We start from the raw sequence: 12,105 nt of genomic DNA, 5'->3' as shown, positions 1-12,105 counted from the left end.
TTTATCAGTGATTTTAGCTAAAATTGGCAACTTTTCCGGTGTCTCGTATTTTTTCCGATATTAAAAAAGTCCCAATTTCCCGTAGTTTTTCCCTCGAGGAAGTGTGGTCATCCTAGTGAAGGCGAATAGAAAAATTAGAAAAACGATTCCTAATCATTCGATCAACATAGTCATAACCAGGGCCCGGATGATGATGAAATTAACATTTTTTAATTATTTTTCGCGTTTAAGGCATTCTTTCAGGTTTTAGGGCATTTGTTTTTGGCATTTTTAGGATATTTTTCAGTTTCGAAATTTTTTCAAAATAAACAGTAGGGGCCGTTCAAGTATTACGTAAGCAAATTTTTAGCCATTTTTGACCCCCCCCCCAGTGTCAGCAAAAATCAGCAAAACGCTGACCCCCTCCCCCCCTTGTCAGCAAAATTTCGTCATCAGCTCTGCCCCTCTGAATCCTAACTCATATTTTCATAAAGGGTGGTTGATGACGTAAGCATTATCCAACCCCCCCTCTCCCCCTTGTCATCAAAAGTCAGCAAATCGGAACCCCCCCCCCCCATCGATGATGACGTAATACTTGAACGGCCCCTAGGCTAAAAGTTTTCAAACAAAACAAAAAAAAAAATTCATTATTTTGATCATTTAACCTGTATTTTCCTTTATAGATAACAAGCAAAGTTTATGTAGATTCAATTCCAATTAAATTTAGTTTATAGTAAAAATTCCGAGAGTTGGCCGCACTTAATCAAACAGTAAATGAAAGTGAATTCAAGAAATTCTGATTCTATATGAGATGTTGAGAAAGAGAATTTTTCATTGTATATGAAAAGGAACATGGTACTTGCATGTACGTACTGAAGTCTGCAAATTCATGTTGAATGATTTTGATCCGTAAGAACAGAGGCGGATTCAACGGCGGGTGCACTCAATACCTTCTAAAGCACCGTCTTGCTCTAGAAGGTGTTGGTGCACAGGGCTCGCGCCTGGGTCCCCACTTCTAAAGAGCCCCGAAAAACCCAAACTTCACACTTTTCTCCTAATTTTAGGTGGGCCCAACATTTTACTTTGCGCCTGGGGCTTCGACCGACTTTAATCCGACACTGCGGAGGAATGCTACATGCAGTAAGATTTCTTAAGCCTTTGTTTTGCCTTGGGAATATTGAAGAACTGATAACGTACATAAGATCATTCTTCAGCATTCTAGAGAGGGGGCGGGGATTTCCATAATTCAGTCTTTGCAGAAACGTATGTAGCTTATTGATGCTATCGATAAAGTCAATGTGCTAAAAGTGAGGTAGGGCGTGCTACCAAGAAATTTGAAAAAAAATAATAATAGGGCAAAAAGAGGATATATTACCTTTAGGTAGATTTTTGATGTCTTTTAATAAATTTTTTAAGCGAAATTAACACTGTGAGCAGATCAGATCCCTCCCCCTCCAAGTATCCCCAATAACATCTGTTGAGAGAAGTTAAATGAGAGAATTTAATGAAATCTAATGTTGAGAATATATATGTGATTTTCAATAGATACTATAATAATTTTTTTTCCTATGACCTCCAGTCAATATAATTACTGGTTTCAGTTGCAGTTTCTAAAGAAATTTATTTTGTTATTTTGATAGCATTTTTTGTCACTTTTTGGGAATTTTTTTGGTTTTTGGGGCACTTTTTAGAATTTTCGGCGCATTTTCTATGGTAATTTTTAAGACTTTTTTCAAGTCAACAGCATCCTGTGGCCTTGGTCATATCATAGTATGCATACCGAGAGTGCTTGTGCGAAAAAGCCTGGGCTCGAGTAAGACGCCTTCATATACTAAGGAGTATATGTATTAAGGAGTTCTAGGCTCGAGTACCGGCGGAGTCAAGATGACTTTTCTTTCCGAGTTCACCTCAGCACAACATCCAGAAAGTACCTGTTTCCTTGATTGTACGCAAAGCCGAATAACACAGCAATAAATTTTATTTGAATGTAACTAATCATGGAGATAGTGTCTCACCAGTAAGTTGTTTTGAAATCCAATGCCTAGTCAAAACAAGAGCCTACGTGACAAGCCAAATAACGACCATTAAATAGCCACATCCATGCTGATGAAATCCTCGTATTTCAGATCGCTATTAGAATTTGTTTGTGTGGTAAGTCCTCGTCATCCGAGTTGCGAAAGCCTCACATGCGAATGACCTACCTGATTGCTAAAGACATTCAACATACACAGCATCTTTGTCATAAATTAGATCTAATAACCCCATATTTTGGGAGTCCTGTGTGTATATGCACGTTTGGTGTATACTTCACCGCGGAAATGAGAAAAATACCTCCAGGGAAGAAAGTGACCTTGACTCAAGATGATGAGACTTTTATTAGCTGCAAAGAACACAAGAAAGAGATGGTGGACGAACTCTCTTTAATACACCGTAATTATTCGCAATTACTTCCAGAAGATAGCCTCATCTCTCTCTGGTTTGTCGTATACGTTATAACGAATGTAATAATCATTACATCTGATGATTATAATGACCAGACCATGGTATAATGAGTCGAATAAGGATCGCGCTGTTTTTATTTTATTTTTTTTATGGGACCATTAACACTGTCCATGACCGTAAATGACTTTCTTCGGGTCCATATACCTCGCACCTCAACTTTATTCTCTGGTATGACCACAAGAGAGAGGGAAAAACGACAATTTTTCTCGTTTACTACGTACACGACTGGATGCAATGGCCAAAGGATGGTTTCGAGGACAGCCAAGAATAACAAGAATGCAAAATCCATACATCTCTTCATTACTATACCCATTTAGTTTCAAGAATATTAATTTATTTGTGTGTGATGGAATTTTTAATACTCCATGTGTGATAGATGTTTGATCGTGCATGCTTTTGATTGATGGCGGGGCTGGGTTTAGACATTTCGAGGCCTTCTACAATATTAATTTTTTTTCAACCAAAAATACTATAAAAGGACTCTTTGGCGATGACAGATGAAGACATCTGATGACGATCCCGAAATAATTTCGACGTATAGTAGCTTGTATAGTTCACTATAGTATTGTACAGGGTGTCCTGTAAGTGCTAATGCGGCATATATTGCATCAACCGTCTGTCGTAGAGGCATGTTTTCAATTGAAAAAATGTTCAAAAATGACCCCGTACCAGCTTTGAGTGAAAATACACTATGTAACAAATAAAAAAATCGAAATTTTCATACGGTCCCTCTGTGCTCTAACTTTCAATTACAAAGTTGTTGCCCTGTCTCTCCCGAGGCCAAAAAAAGTCAAAGTTTCTAAGTGCAATATTCGCTGAGATATTCGGATTCAAAAATCGGAGAAAAGTTGGTATAGGACAACGTAAATGAAGGAAAGGAGCGTTTTCCGTACGTTTTTGATGCTCTTTCATAACTTTTCTCCGATTTTTGAATTCAAATATCTTAACAATATCGCACTTAGAAACTTTTTCTGTTGACCTCTGGAGATACAGGGCAACAACTTTCTAATTGGAAGGTAGAAGACACGGAGACTGTATAAAAATTGAGGTTTTTTGACACACTATTCTTTCACTCTCAAAACTGGTAGAGGGTAATTTTTGAACACAGTTTGGGCATTTTTGAAATTGGAGTCATACTTACACGATAGACGGTTGATTAGATAAAGGCCGCATTAGCACTTACAGGGCACCCTGTATATTTCTCTTTTGTTCACTATAGTACGTAAAAATAAATGACCATAGTATAAGCAGAGCCGTTGCATCATATGTCCTAAGGCAAAGTAACTTTTGTGGGCTTCTTACTTCACTAGAAATATCTTTTCATGCTAGTTCATATGCATTGTGCCGCATGAGTTCGTAAATACACTGCTGGCCATCGTAAATGCAACACCCTGAAGGAAGCATGCAAATAATATGAAATTTACAACATGCATTAGCGGAGGTGAGATATGCAAATGATTAGAATTTCAGCGCAGACGCACATCACGCGCGCCTGTGGCGCCACTTCAAAGCGCTATTTAAGGCTTGGAGATTTCGACGATTTGAAGTACGGCAATTGTGTTTTTCTTGTGGTTTTTTCAAAAAAACGATCAATTATGCCTCGTAGAAAACAGCGATCATCTTTTGATCAAGTATCCGAGCTTCTGTCTGCAACACCACGATGGTCGGATTCGAGTCTGGAGAGAGGATGCTGAACAGCTGCGTTATGCACGCCACACTGGTCCTGCACCGGGTATTATGGTATGGGGCGGTATTGGATATCACTCTCGCACTCCTCTAGTACGCATTGCCGGTACTTTAAAAAGCCAGCGCTACATCTCCGAGGTGTTGGAGCCAGTTGTCCTTCCTTACCTTCAGGGCTTGCCCACAGCCATATTTCAACAGGATAATGCGCGACCACACGTGGCACGCATTGTCCAAAGGTACTTCGTCAATCGCCAGATTGAATTGCTTCCCTGGCCAGCTCGCTCTCCGGATCTTTCGCCGATAGAAAACATGTGGTCCATGGTTGCTCAACGATTGACCCAGATTACATACCCAGCTGCCACACCAGATCAACTTTGGCAACGCGTGAAAGCTGCTTGGTCTGCTGTACCCCAAGAACACATCCAAAGTCTCTTTGAATCAATGCCGAGGCGTGTGGCAGCGGTGATCTCCAACAATGGCGGCTACTCTGGCTACTGATTTTGGCAGGAACCACACTTCAGAGAAGTCTATAAATTTAATCATTTGATGCTTGGTCAACATGTTATCTACAAAATAAATATTGTTGCGATATCTTTTGTCTTTCTTGGTGTTGCAATTTGGGTGGCCAGCAGTGTAGTTTAGAAATTCTTAAAAAAATTTGTTTTATTTGAATGCGGTTTTCAGAAAAGTTATTCTCACGAAGGGGGGGGGGGGGGACTTTTTTTTAGAACTCTCCCCCCCCCCCCCCGCGCGTAGCTGAATGCCAACTAACTTATTCATGCTTTTTTTCCTAAAACTCGCGGTACCTAATGTTATTTCACGAGGCCCGGGTGTGCACTCTGGATGTAGGTACTTTGGCTGGTACGGGTAGGTGTTGAAAATTATTAGCAGGTAATGCACTTTAACTAACGACAAAAAAAAACACCTTTATTTAATATAAAGCGACTGCCAAGTTTTTTTTATTATAAAATAATTCATTCAGTGACGCAAAAGACTGAAACATTAATTTTATCAGTATGTACGATTGTGAAGAAATGGAGCATGTGATTCTCATGCAATGGGAATTGAATTTTCTCAATGTAAAAGGGTAGGAAAAAAAAAAAGAATAGCTTTTTCACCCACGTGAAAATTCTAGAAACGGGAATTTTTCCTAGAAAATAATTTCTCTCATTTTTTTTTAATAGAACACATCTTTTATAGTCATTCTCCATGGAATATCCCCCGTTCGTCAACGTTTGGCGTTTTTCCAACACACGAGTAGTGAATTTCAAATTTTGCGTAGGGATGGGTCAGGAGGGTTATGAGCTAGAAAACTTTATATGTATGCATTTAAAAAAAAAATTGAAATATTTCGGTCACACAACGTGTTTTTTTTTTTTACATTTTATCTGGACTAAAATGTCTGTGAAATACGAAAAGAAAAAGACACAAGTTTTTGCCTTTTTGAAACTTTCGTAGTAAAAAATGATAAACTTTTTTCCGGGAAATGAATACCGCGGACAAATTTCTCGATTTTGCTAAAATCCAAAATGTATAAAAATCATGAATAATCTCTTTTTTATGTGCTGAATAAGCTCAATTTTTTTTTTTAAAGAATGTATTTACTCATGATTTTTGGGATGTAAGTATTTATCTATTTTAAAGGCTCAGCATGACTAGAACATCGGCACGTTTTTAGTGAGTCATGTGATGTTGCTCAATGCGATTTTTATTATCACAACTAACGAAAATACCTGCCACACTGCCTGGGTTTTCTCAATATACCGGGAGCATTGAAGAAGTGACAAACCATTGCAAAGGAACAGGCATGTCTCAAACGTATTGTTTGGGAACCAGGGTAACCAAAGTAAACATTCGAGAAGTCTTTGTTGAGGGGCCCAATGGCCATTCTTTCCGGACAGTTTTTTTGCCCATTTCGGACAGTTTTGCCATCTATGACTATTTTTGCCCATCTAGGACGAACTTTTAAAGTAACCTATTCGTCGTTTATGTCGGGACCTGTTTGGTATATATGCGAAATTTGGCGACGATTGGTCTGAAATGATAGATTTCTATAGAGAACATATAGACTCACAGAAAATCAGTTTTATATATCTGTAAAGGTAAATGGCAATATGTCCAGTTTCGTCAATATTACGATAATGCTATTAATTTGCTATACTTTCGTTACACTACACACAGGACAATAAGTTCTGTTCCAATAGATAACAATGATATTCACTTTACAAAGCAAGCGAGCTCCATAGAAAGACATACTAAAAAAATCTGCGTGGGAATCTCGCGAGATAGAAATGAAACTTCTAGGTTTGACATGATTCGATTCACCTTAATTAAATTTAATTTTAATTATTTAAAATTGAATTCAGACATTTTAAGTTCAATTAAATGCCGTAATAATCCGATATTAAATCCCAAGTGTGTGGCTGATTTATTAACTAACATTTCTGACGATAATCGTGGTTGGCCCTAAATCGGGGAGGCTTTTTATCGGGACTGGTGTCTAGTACAGGAGTGCCCTTTAGAGGGTCCTTTAAGTGACAGGCATAGTTTTAGAGAACTTAAGCGGCTCGCAGTGTAGTTAGTTCTATATCACTCATGTTGTCCGCTGCACATTCTCACATTACTTAAGTGATCCGCAGCATGTTTACGGAGATATATACCCGCGACACAATTCCTGAGCACTTAAGCCATCCGAATGGCCCAGACACATTTCCAGATCACTTAAAAGATCCGCGTAACATTTAGAGATCACTAAAGTGGCTCTATAGAGCAGTGGTTCTCAACCTTTGGAAGCCCGCGGCCAGGTTGATTTCTTTTATGTGAGTGGAAGGCCCGGTCATACGGCCGCCTAATGGAGTATAAATGGGTAAAAATGAATCTGTGAACTATTCACGACCCGGTTTGACTGGTGTCAGGGACCGGTACCGGGCCGCGGCCCAGCGGTTAAGCAACACTGCTATATCAATAGAGGGAATATCAGTTCAGGTGCCCGCCCTCGAAGGTTTTTAACAACTAATAGTTGTTGAAAACCTTCGTATGGTAGCGGAGAGTGACGTCATCCTTGTATAAGTCGCCATCTGGTGGCAACGTCAGCAGTTGTGAGCTTGGCCTGAGTCTGGTCCGGCCGTCCATGTACGGTCCCTTTCAGTGTACACGAGCTCCAAGGAAAGATTGAGATATTCTGTGCCTCTGTAGTCTAGTGGTCTAGGGCGTTCACCCGGAAAGTGAAAGGACGTGGGTTCGATTCCCCGCAGGGGCAGTTGAATTTTCTCTCTTTCCGAAATATATCTTCGCAACAGCCAGTTGTTAAAAACCTTCGTATTACAAGCTTGCTATTGTAATTGCAGAATCGCTGTACTATTGCAAGCTTGCTATTATAATTGAAGAATCGCTGTACTTATTATAGCTTTTGAGCAATTATATGTACTATTTTGTGCCAATTCGACTACTGATTACAGCCGTGGAATCTTCTCGCGTGGCCAACTGGTTTCACGCTTACCTTGTACAAGATATTTAAATGTTAAACGTCGGTAAAAATCGATAACCTCTACAGTTTGGTTTAGCCGTTATTATCAAATGAAATATCGCATAGTATGTGTGATAAAAGAAGAAAAGAAAGCGAACGCTGCTGCTGTATGTTACGAATGAATGGTCAGCGGCAGATCTAATCATCGGTCAAAGGTTAAACATAAGAAAAGAAGTCGAATAAAAATAGCACAATAAATATGAAAGCGATCGATCGATATGGGGATTGGAAATAATCGATACTAAGAAAAATAAAAATAGTAAATAAGAAGAAAATATATTGACACGTGACTGATAAATTCTTTGTGGATGTGAAAGGTCACGTTCAAATCACGTGAATGTATCTTTTGCCGTTGATCACGTGTTTCTTGTCACGTGACTATGTCAGCTTGTCGAGAAGAAGGATCGTTAAGGGGAAATTTTTTTTTCTGAAATATACAGACGAATCCCGTTATAACGAACTCCAAGAGACCGGAGCAATCACTTCGTTATAACAAAATTTCGTTATAAAGGAATTCCAGATTTTTCCATTGTTCCTACGTAAACTTACACGGGGGTATTAGAAAAGTCTTCGTTAAAATGAGATTTTCGCTATAATGGTATTCGTTAAAACGGGATTCAACTGTACTTTTTTCATGGGTAAATTATTGTAATGAATATGGAGGATTAGTAAAAATTATAATTCAGTGAAATTTCATTACAACGATTCTTGATATAACGGTGAATCCCCTCCTAGAACGATATTTTTTAAGCCTTGTTTGGAAATGCCTATACAGCAGACCGCTAACATGGCGCATGTCAGACTAGGGTGTGTCGGATTATTCCAATCGCCGGATTACTGGAAGTTAGTTGAAAAAGCCCATTTAAATGATATAAATTTCTGCACATAGACGCGTGCAGTGACATGTTTTCCTCTTCTATGCTCGAAGAAAATCAGCCTAAAAATGCCAGATTATTGGGCCAGATTGATTCGGGCCGGACTAATTCGATTGGACTAGCGCACGGCCGGATTATCGAGTGTCTAATATATTCTAATGGTATACTGTTGCCTCTCGATATGACGATAATATCTCTACAACGATATTTTTTCTTGGTGCCCACAGTACTGTTATATCGAGATTTCACTGAAACACGTATAGCGAGGCATCATAAGCAGGGTGATCATATGGGCCATCAAGATAAATAAGGAAAATTGCAGGCACCGCCGTTGCTCATATAATTGCAAACGGTTTACGGAAAATTCACCGCCAACAATTCATCGCTAGGAAAATTCAACAGTCAACAACTCATCGACAGAAAATTCACCGACAACGGTTCGACACGAGTGAGTCAGCCAGTAAGTGAGCGAGGAATGACTGAGCGAGTGAGTCAGTAAATTGTACAGTAACTAGTGAGTAAAAGAGTGGTTAGTGTTGGTGAGGGAGCGACCTAGAGATTGAGTGACTAGTTGAGTAAGTATTATGGTAAGTGAGCCAGTGGTACACTTCCAGGCATTGCGGCCCAAATTACAACTTTCCAAAGCCGTAGAGAGGGGGGAGAACTTGGAGCCGGCCCCCCCCCCCACGAAATGTGAGAAAATGACCAATAAAAGGGAAAAAGATGTTCTATCACGTTGGTACCCCCGAAATGAAAGTGGTCCCCCTCTGAACGAAATTTCTGGCTACTTTGGCCTACTTTACCACACACCAACTCCGGTCATATATCGCCATACGGCAATTTCCAGCCAGTGGAGTTGGGTGGGAAATGAAGGCTCCATCCATCGGTGGCCGCCCCAGGTTCGGTAGGTAAAGAACTTGCTTCTCTGACGTTCTCTGCCAGGATTCGAACCCATGGACGAAAATACTCAAAATATACTCAAAGTTTAAAAGGGGATATAAGACACCTAAACAAACATTTTTGATCATAGAATGTGCGGTCGAATCGCAAAGTTTGTCCCTCGAATTTAGAATCAAATTGCGTTATACAATAAGAATGCCAGAACTCATATCTGCACATTAGAAATCGTATACGAATGTTATGTTCAGCGTACAAGTTATACATATTACATACTCACTGCGTATTAAGCTTGTTTAATTTCATTACAATTTCTAGACTATGATAATCAATTTCTTTCAAATTGCATACTTTCAATAGTGTTTTTTCTCTCCCAATGATTCATCATCAGTAGATTCCCGGTGAAATAAATAACCGCAACCGTTAGTAACACTATCTCTAGAGGGAGACTATAGACGGAACCGTTATTTGGAACTTGGAACGGAGCCACTCCTACTACGTGGAAATACTGATGAAATTATACTGAGAAACAAAACAAAAAAAAAAACCAACACAAATAATTTTTTTTGCAGCCATATTTTTGGCAGCAGCAGCAGTCACTAGAGTAGTGACATCCGGTGTCTGCAACAAAAGTTATGCGTTTATAACAACTTTTAATTCATTTATTTAACGAAACAAAAGTTGGTACGTATTCCTGAGAGAAAATGAAGGAAAAGCTAATTTCTCTAAATGCGGTTAATTTAGTTTAGTTTAATACGATTCAGGAGACTGATGACCTTCCTTCTAGAGACGTCCTGGTAATATTTCACACACACAGCAACCATGTTATGAAATCTTGCAAAAATAAAGTGAAAGCCTCTCTCATTAGAAAAATGAAGTGACGAGGAAAAGTGTAGTTCCCTCTTAACTTTATCTGTATTAGTTAAAATTCTTTACATAATTATGGTTTCACGTAAATTGGTTGCTGTGGTGTGTTCGGGGAAGACCGTTGCGTGGTATTCTTGTATTCTTTTTAGACGTTGAATTTTAAGGGTTTTTTTTTCTGTAAGAGAAGTGGGTTTCTCATCGAGAAGTTAAGAGTAGCCAGAGTTCATTGCATTCTTTGAAATTCGAAAAATGAGTTTCGTGCCAGTGTCTTGATGACGCGATTGCATGCGTATTAACGTTAAGAGAAGCAAAAAAGAACAAGAGAATTTAGTTTTTCTTTTTCTTATGCTAAAATAAAGAGTATAATTCACCTGAATACGCCAACGAGTTTTGAGGGTATTCAAGAACATAAATCAAAGTAGAGCTGGAATAATTTGGCATTTGTTGAAACATGGAATCTTGCAGTTCATTAAACGCGGAACGCTTTATTTTCTTGACGGAAATGAAAAATTTCTCGAAACGATCAGTTTTTCCCTCATTTGTTTCAACATTTTTACGATATCATGCCTAGAACAGAATTTCCTATTTACAGGATTCTGTTGAACTATGTGGTGATCGAATTTTTCTGAAACTTGGTATTTATGCTATTCAGAATCAATAATGAAAAAGAAAAGCTTCAGATTTTCATTCTGGAAAGTCATATTTTTTTAATTAATTACAAATTCGCAAAACTCTGGTTTGAGGCTTGAAAAGTGAAGATGATAAACTAAAAAGAGAGGTAATTATTAAACTTTTGCAAAATGCATTTAGATAAGAAAGAATGAGCTCAGTTGGTGGAATTTTATCATAAGAATAACAAAATAAAATCCATTGCATTGTGAAAGTACTGTCGTTTAAAAACACGACGACTACTACTACTTAACCGTACATGCACCTCATACACATTAAGCAAAATTTCTAACGAATCGGTGCATGCCGCAATTTGTGTTCTGATTGTATGTAACCCCCTCTAACACATTTATGTTGTCAGAGTTACGCATTGTTTCGTCTTCTATTCGTGTTGCCGTCTGTCGTCCATATTTTGAACTGAAAATGTATGGTGCCTGAACTTTTATGTTATTTGAGTATCGTGTTGATACTTACATAGCATGAAACATTTAAAAAGACTGCAAAAAAAGGGTAGCTTTATTGGGTATGATTTATTCAATACTGTAAGGGGCCCCTTTCGGACAGAGGCGCATTTAGGGGCATAGGTGCCGTTGCCCTCCCAAGACGATGAAAAATTTAAAAAGAATTGAATAATTTTATTAAAAAAATTCAAACGTTGAAAAAAAATACCCTTTTTCGATACCTCAATTTCTGTTAATTTAAAATGCTTTCTTGAAAGTTGGGAACTCAAATTTTCTTTAGAAGGGATGTGCTTTCCCCACTTCAAACCCAATGTCTCCCCACGCCAAAAGACGATCCTGCGTATGCCCCTGCAGTTGAACTTGTAACTTTGGGTATCATCGGCTCACCCGTTAAGACAGCACTGGCTGTATCAACATTTGAACTCGTTCTTGACAGAGAGAGACGGTCAACATATCAATCATATTCTTCAACGAAAATAAAGCTTCGAAAAATTAAAAATTTACGTTTTTATTAACGAAACAATAAGTTCTCATCTGGTGATAAAAATTTAAATAGGTTTATTTCACTGAAATAATAGCCGAATACTTTCCCATTGTTAAGATAACGTAAATACCAAGTTTCAGGAAAAATCTCATCACTAGA

General features: G+C 38.4%; 1 non-coding gene across 1 annotated transcript; it reads left to right on the top strand.

The window, feature by feature from the left end:
• The first annotated feature begins 7,352 nt into the window (after window positions 1–7,352).
• On the top strand, window positions 7,353–7,426 carry TRNAS-GGA (transfer RNA serine (anticodon GGA)). The gene has a single exon. It is a non-coding gene; the product is annotated as a tRNA-Ser (tRNA).
• Window positions 7,427–12,105: the final 4,679 nt, after the last annotated feature.

This window comes from Pholcus phalangioides, unplaced genomic scaffold (genome assembly GCF_987345545.1).
Source record: "Pholcus phalangioides strain wild (caught in Gottingen) unplaced genomic scaffold, Ppha-v1.0 ptg000013l_1, whole genome shotgun sequence".
Lineage (NCBI taxonomy): Eukaryota > Metazoa > Arthropoda > Arachnida > Araneae > Pholcidae > Pholcus > Pholcus phalangioides.
This window is presented reverse-complemented; position numbering and strand designations above follow the sequence as displayed.